Source organism: Pinus tabuliformis, chromosome 8 (assembly GCF_031772625.1).
Source record: "Pinus tabuliformis cultivar Carrire ecotype Pingquan chromosome 8, CPIR1, whole genome shotgun sequence".
Lineage (NCBI taxonomy): Eukaryota > Viridiplantae > Streptophyta > Pinopsida > Pinales > Pinaceae > Pinus > Pinus tabuliformis.
In genome coordinates this window covers 1560302938-1560310943 of record NC_142294.1, presented here as the reverse complement: position 1 = coordinate 1560310943, position 8006 = coordinate 1560302938, and positions in this window count along the sequence as shown.

The following is an 8006-nucleotide window of genomic DNA, read 5'->3' as shown; positions in this document are numbered from 1 at the left end:
AGTAAAAATTCAAACTTTCCTAATCACATATCTTTCTGTTGTCTGCTCCACATCTGTAGGACTGGCATCCTTCAGGTGAACATCTGATTTCATGCACAAAAATTCATTTTTGTGTCCAACAAGCATAGCCACACTCATAGGCCTTCTCTGCGAGTGGCTGGGATACTCCAGTTGCACCCTTGACCTCACTTCCATGTGGCTGAGAGGCTACAGTCGCACCTATGAGCTTGCTTCCGTGCGACTGAGGCTTAGAGTAATGGAAAAATCTCTCTCCTTAGATTAGATTTTCGCTGCAAATCAACAATGTTAGATGTTTGTCTTATTTATGCCCATAAATCATACTTTATCAGTAAAGAGTATATAATGAAAATGACAATAGGAGAAGAAATCTTGTGAAGAGATTCTCCCTTTGTATGGGAATCCACTTCAGTCATATTCATTCATGCCATCAACTTGTCTATATGATCTGAAATGATCATATGTTAAACTGAAGTAGAATTGATTAATGCAAACAGTGAGTTGAATGTTAACTTAAAGTGCTTTAACTGTGAGAATCGATTGAAAAGGAAAGAATTTACAACAAATTAAAACATAAACAAGAAGTAAACAGAAGTGAAAAAGCAGCAAAAACATAGTGATACCAGACAACAAGATTGATTACAGAGTTCGTCCTTGATGGACTACGTCTCTGGGTCTGCTTTCAAGATGGGCGACTGCTTTATTAGGATTGAATCTGAGGAGGTCGATTACACAGAAAATTAACTAGACTGATTGTGCACGCAGGCACTTCTGGTCATTGTCACAAGAAAGCTCTCTGAATTAGCTTTCCAATGCCTATCATGGTTCCCAATTCCGACTCCTAATGCTCATGTTACACTAAAAACAAAACAACCTATAACCTCCAGAATCTGCATGCAAAACTCAAAAGCACTATGATGCCTTCTTCATCACCAAAATGATGAATTTAAAGAGTTTAAGGTTCTATTTTGTGCTTCCATGGCTAAAAATAACATCTAGTTAAGCATTAAACTTCATATGGTCTCCATCTTGTCATTGTTTGACATCTTAGGGTTAGGTTCCATGGTCTTCGAATTAGAAACTGCATATTAAAACAATATAAAACCCAAAAATACCATTCTATCAACAGAACCCGCTGACGGTTATCAAATGATGCACTGGCTAACTATTTCCATGTGACTAGGTCGCGGGCTAACCACAGGTGGACAACTATTGGTCACCCTCAGGCGGTTCCGCTAACGGTGAGTTCTGGCGGTTGAATGTGACAACTATCAGTGCAGTGTCCACCCGTCATCCTGTCCACCACGATTATGAACTGTAACCTCCGCCGCTTACACAATTGTTCACATGCCTGCGGTTCCAACGTGGTTATCCTGTCCGCCACAGTCAAACTGTAACCTCCGCCGCTTAAACACACTACTCACATGTGGCATGGTTCCAACGCGGTTTATTGTTGCAGTTAGGAACTGTGGTATATGTTTGTAATGTTTTACAATGTCCGAAAGTGGGTTTTAGTGCCTAGGTTTATGTGTTTAGGTTTTAATTAGGTTTTAAACATATGTTTTCACCATAGCTTTTTAGGGCTAGGTCTTAGTCATTAGGTCTTTAACATAGGTTTATTTACAAAGGCTTAGGTCTTAAGCTTCACCATTACATAAACCCATTACAACATCTTTTGTCACAAAGCGACATTAACACCACATGACGATAACCATGAATCGAAACACTAAATCAACATTGGATACTGATGACGAATGAACATTGCCGATAACTGAATGTTGATGATGAACTGACACTGTGCAACTGATATGATGAGATCCTCCTGAATCAATCCTCTCCACTTGAAAACTTTTGGACCACAAAAGTTTGACTTAAACAGATAGTAAATGAGGGTAGAGCTCCCTCACTCTCCACCTTGTCCGAAATATGTACTAGTACATTCGACCAACCACTTGAAAGTGATGACCCTGATGATGCTGATCATGGCACATTTTGAATCTGTGAACTATTCCATCCATCTGTAGTATGCACAACTTGCGAAGATAGTTAAACAACTTGTTATGAACATGGCAATTGACTTCTTTCCAAGAAGTACCATGAATTATAGATTCATAAATATCTTTGAAAGTAGTCTCTACAGGATATTGTTCAATACTATTGACATGTACTAACAATCTATTTTGTGGAATAACAGTAACATTCAAATAAATTCTTAACATCATACCAGCTACTTGACTTGAGATACTTTCCTAATTCCTGATTACTAAGTGAACTTGTTGCAATAAACCCATCAAACTGTAATGTGAAAACTGTTGCAACTTAGTTTGATTTTGAAAATATTGAAGTGGTTGTTGATTTGTTTGAATCATTGTTTCTTCATTCATTAAATGATGTTTCCATTGATTAGCACTTTCCCCTAATGCATAAGTTTCCCTTAGATGTATTGGATACTTTGACACTGCTTTAGAAAAGGTTTTGATATGAAAACAAATAGGCTTCCTCTCCACTTGAAAAGAGGCTTCCAAACTGTTTGAAACATGAAATGGTGATACAATACAAGAGAAATTTAACATTGACTTTCCCCAATACTGACCTGCATCCCTGTAACTTATAACTTCCAAAATTGGACTGAATTGATTCATTCTGACATTAGGAAGAGGAGCTTTAGGTATCAACTGTAACTCATGTTGTATTCCCTACTTATGAGTAAGATGTTTGGTTTCTTTAAATAGAACTGGAAAAGTTTCTACCTCTTTGATCAAAATATCTTTAAGTTGAGACTCATAACCTGAACAAACATCATGTTGATTCTTATGTTGTTCCTTTACACACATGATTACAAATCTCTTGTTTGAACTTATTAATCACTTCATTTTATTAACAACAACTAAATTCAAGTTATTTTTACTTTGATGTGCCCTGACAATAAATTCAACCCCATCTTTCTGTTGAAGCCCCAAAAATCGGGTCTACAACAAGGGGGATACCCGCCCGGTCCGGACCTTGGTTGGCAGCTCCTTTTCCGTTTGGTATAGCGGGTCCAACTGGGGATATGGGACCAGTTTCCCAATTTAAGTGTGTGTGTGAGAAAGATTGATATTTCTGCTCTAACAGTTTCTAAATGGAATACTTCTACTCTAATTCTAATCTAATAATAAGGACATTATATTATAATAAACAGAAACATGTAAATCTACACTAACCCGGGGTGTAATCTTTCCTTTTATGCGATCTAAAATGATTTCAAACAACAACTGGTAATAAAGATCATTCAGTTGTTATGAGAAAAGAATTCAATAAAGATGAACCACTTCGTATAAAAAGTTAGACGAAACAGTTGTGAAATACATATCACATAATGAGCTATTCATACACTAAGCATAAATAAATAGCTATCACCGTACAAAAGTGCCAAATGATAACTCATGCATTCATATATTAATATATAAATAACTGAACTGAAAATCACTCTAACACAAGGCAGAAATAGTTAAGAGATAGAAATACCATTTATAACTAGTCCTACTCATGAGCTTCAAGCGATAATGATTTATCTCTTCTTGATCAAATATCCACTAAGAGTACAAAAGTGCAACATCAGTAGTAGATATCAAATGCAAACATCAATAAATCTTGTTCCATTCATTCATCAAAACCTCCTTAGAGGGTATAGAAGTGCATGTTCTGGGGATAAGTTTTTGATAAATTTCAGTACCCTTCTCTAATGCATGAGAAGGGTTTAAATACTACTAACTAAATCTAAAAATAAATTATTACAAAATGTAGGATGCGGTTTAAATGACCGTCCTTTTTTCAGGAAAATAAAACAAAATTAAAACTAAAATTGAATCTAAAATTAAACTACTTCTGTATTTGGTCCTTGAAATCGCACGCATGCAACATCTGTTTGAGAAGAGTCGGCTGGCCGACTTCTGATTTTAGCTGAGCTGAGAAAACAGAATCGACAAGAGCTGGCGCCATCTTTTCGGCCGAATTGATGATACACTTAACAGTCATCCACTGGCTATGTGGCTTTACCAAGTATGCCCAATAATAATCCCAGTTCAACTTGGTTAACCCTTGGATTTCTCTTGCCTTTTCTTGAGCTCTCTGCCTCCAATCTGCCTCTATCGTTGCTTTCATGCAATTTTTGGAGCTAGCAGGCGACTAGGCAATTAGCAGCTTGCCTTTTCGAGAAATTTTTCTTAGCGATGCGCGATTATCGGAAACTGCCTCTGTTTTTTGGTCCGGATTTCCTTGATGAGTTTTTCGCCTTTTGCGCTTTTTCCTTCCAGCAGATATAAAGTTCAATATTTGTAAAAATAATAATTCCGTAAGCTCTTGACCCTGAGTTTTAAACTGTCTATTTCTGATATCAATACTGTCCAGTATCCACTTGACCATGTCCGTGTATGGGAGAATTTTGGACCTTGCTGCTATTCGGTGTAAGAATGAGGAAGATAGCTCTGTAAGGGATGATTCAGAAGAACCATTTGAGCCCGCGGTAGTAGTAACTTCCATTACTCTGGGACTTTCTTCTTCAAGCAGGTTATACATGCCTTCCCACGTAGCAATTCCTGCATCTCTGTTACAAGCCGTGTCTGTATACAAGGGCGCCATTTCTCTCTCTTCGGAGCTCGGAGCTTTGCTTTTCTTTCCCATTTTATCTTGCGTATTGCTTTGTATTGGCCTCTGTTCTCCATTCCTGCAATTCACAAGTGAAGTAAAAATGAATGACAAGGGTGATGGGAAATTTTTAAATGCCGCAGACACATAAAGTATACCACCTTACTTGAGATGATTCTTTCGATAAGCACGAAACCATATTCCATTAATAACTGGAAACTAACTCATTTATTAGCATTGAAGCGCATAACCAGGTGTCAGCTTATGGAAAATACTTTTCTTGAATAACGCACCCAAAAGATCTGCGATGAAGTGATTTTGTGATTTGCTTCGTAATATCACAGATCGCAACATCGCAACATCGCAATATCGCATTGTCGCTGTATAGTGAAATTGCAATATCGCAATATCGCAGATCGCGGGAACATTATATATGACAAGTTTTGTTATTTTGTTTTCTGCGAAATGCGATTTGCGATCGACGTCATCGCATATCGGAAAATTAAAATGCTTTCAATGTAAATTGTATTTGCTGCGATGCGATATTTTATTATCGCGTATCGCGATCTTGCATTTGTTGGAACTTCGTCTTGTAAGGTGGTTTTCGGTCATCTTTTTGCGATGCGATATTCCTAAGGAAAGATTTTGTCTTACCTTATCATAAAACTTAGATTTTTTAGATTTTGCAAGGGGGGTTTCCTAAGCTTATGATGGTAATTTTATTTGAAAAGGAAATTTAAGCACTAATTTGATTTTTTAATTTTTAACTAAGGGTCCCCACTTATTTCGTATTAGGAATAACACTAAATAAGGAGGGGGGTTGTTGCTGGCCACAACAATTGGCGATTCACTTGGAAGAACCAGTTATCTCTGCTGCTTTTTGAATTTTCAAAACTTCCAAAACAATTTTTTTTCCAGAAAGTTAAACTTTATTATAGAAAGATAAAGTACATTATACTTTAACCTGTCAATGACATTTTGTTTCAACTATTTTCAACTTTGATTATTTGTTGCCTCAAGCTAGTCCTTGTATTTACATCAGTGATTACTTGGCTTGTAAAGATAAGACAAAGTCTTCTCTGTAAACCAGTTTTAAATATGCTCATTTGTCGTAGGTAGAGTCTCTGCTGCCAGCAGGCGTTTATAGCCTCGATAGGGTTACCTGTTACCCAGCAATGATCCTGTATCCTACTTAAAGAAACCTACAATTCCCAAAGAAGAATCCACATCCACACTTATTGCTTTGATTTTCTTTTTATTCTTAAAGAACAATGTCTTGGTTTGGTAGCCAATTCATGACACAGTCATTAACTAATTTATAACTTTGTTGAACAATCTGGCTCATGATGAGACCCCTTGCCTTTTGATTGCAACAATCTTAAGTCGTTGCCTTGTTGTGGTATGTAGTATTGGCAAAGTCAGCAAGTTATAATATCTGTGATTATGATAAGCTGGCTCGTGATGGGACCTCTCACTCTTTAAGATAAAGTGTATCCTTGGATTGTTCCTCTGAAAGTTGTGATTTCCTTAGTAGGGAGGAAGTCATTGTTTCCTTAAGATAGCTCTGGACGACAATAATAGAGTTTTTGGAAATAGCTGTTCTACAAAGAATCTTTATTTTGTTATTGATACCTTTCATTGCACTGATATAAAACAATTTTTCACTAAAGGTTGTTTTCATCAAATTTTATGAAGTTGGAACTAGTATCATATCTTGGCTAGAGTTTTTAACTGTATCTTTCAATAATAAAGATCAATTTTCCAAAAGATTTGCTATTTATACAAGTGAAAGATCAAAATTTGAAAGAGAATTGGTGTCTTTTTCGTAAATGCCTATTGTAACCATTCACAACTGGTTTTATTATGAAAAGAAAAATAACTGATCTAAAAAAAATAGAAGACTAATCTTCTATGGAAAATATTTCTTAAGAATCTGACCATTAACAGGTAAAGAATCCTTTTTCCCTGTTAAATCTTGTAACATGAAGGTAGATGGACCTATTACTTTTACAATTTGAAAAGGACCAAGCCACATTCTTTGAAATTTTGTATGTTTTCCCTTTTCCTCATGAACCTTGTCCCATTTTAAAACTAGATCTCCCATCTGAAAATCTTTTCTGGATGTCATATTGGAATCAAAAGAGGCTTTCACCAATGCTTGATGATGAGCATGAGTTGTCTTAGCCCGTTCTCGTTGTTCTTCTAATTTAATTAATTCCCGCTACCTAAGTTGTAAAGAAGAAGTTGGTGCTTCATCAATATGTTGAACCAAGGCTAAAGAGGGAATTGCCAGATGTGTTGGAAGAACCACTTCTTTCCCATAAACTAAGTCAAAGGGAGAAGTGCCGATAGAGGCTTTCTGCGTTATTCGATCTGCCCATAAAGCATATATTAAAGATTTATGCCAATTTTTATGATTTTGGTCAATGGTTCGCTTGATGATTCTGATTAAGTTCTTATTTGTAGATTCAGCTAACCCATTCCCTTGCGGATAATAATTGGCCGAGTATTTAAGTTTGAAACCCCTTTTGAGTGCAAATTCAGTCATTGCATTTCCAGAAAAATATGATGCATTATCAAACATTAAAGCGGAAGGCAATCCAAACCTGGTGATTATGAACTAATCTATGAATTCAATGATGTTTTCAGCGTTAGCCGTCTTGAGTGGAACTGCTTCTACCCATTTAGTAAAGTAATCTGTCGCTGTAAGGATATATCTATGCTGTTTAGAAGAGTGAGGAACGATCTCACCTATTATGTCCAATACCCACTGATCAAAAGGTTGTTCAATGGTAACTGGTTGCAGTAGCAAGGATGGTTTCTTTTTTCTTCCAACAGCAGTTTGACAGACTTGACATTTCCTTACGTAGTTATGTGCGTCTTTGAATAATGTGGGCCAGTAATAGCCCGCGCGCAAAATTTTATGAGCAGTTGCATCTCCAGCGTAGTGTCCACCTGTTGGCCCATCGTGGAGTTCCTGCAAGACTTTTTCAGCTTCAGATTTCTCAAGACATCTAAGTATAACAGAATCATAATTTATTCTAAAAAGAACATCATTCACGAGCTGATATTGTTTGGCTTTTAACCTTAGGGCTCTTTTCTTGGTATGATCGAGGTTTGGAGGAGCATATCCATTCTTTAGATAATAAATAATATCAGCGTATAATGACTCAGCATCATTTAGGCTTACCTCGTATACTTGTACCTCTTCAGATGGATTTTCGGGCATTAGCGATGCTCCTGCCAGCATTTTGCAAAAGCCTTGACCTTTTACAATATTTGTTGGTTTGATTTCTACGTTGTATTCTTGTAAGGCAGTAACCCAATTGGCCCTTTTCTCACCCACATCCTTCTATACTAGA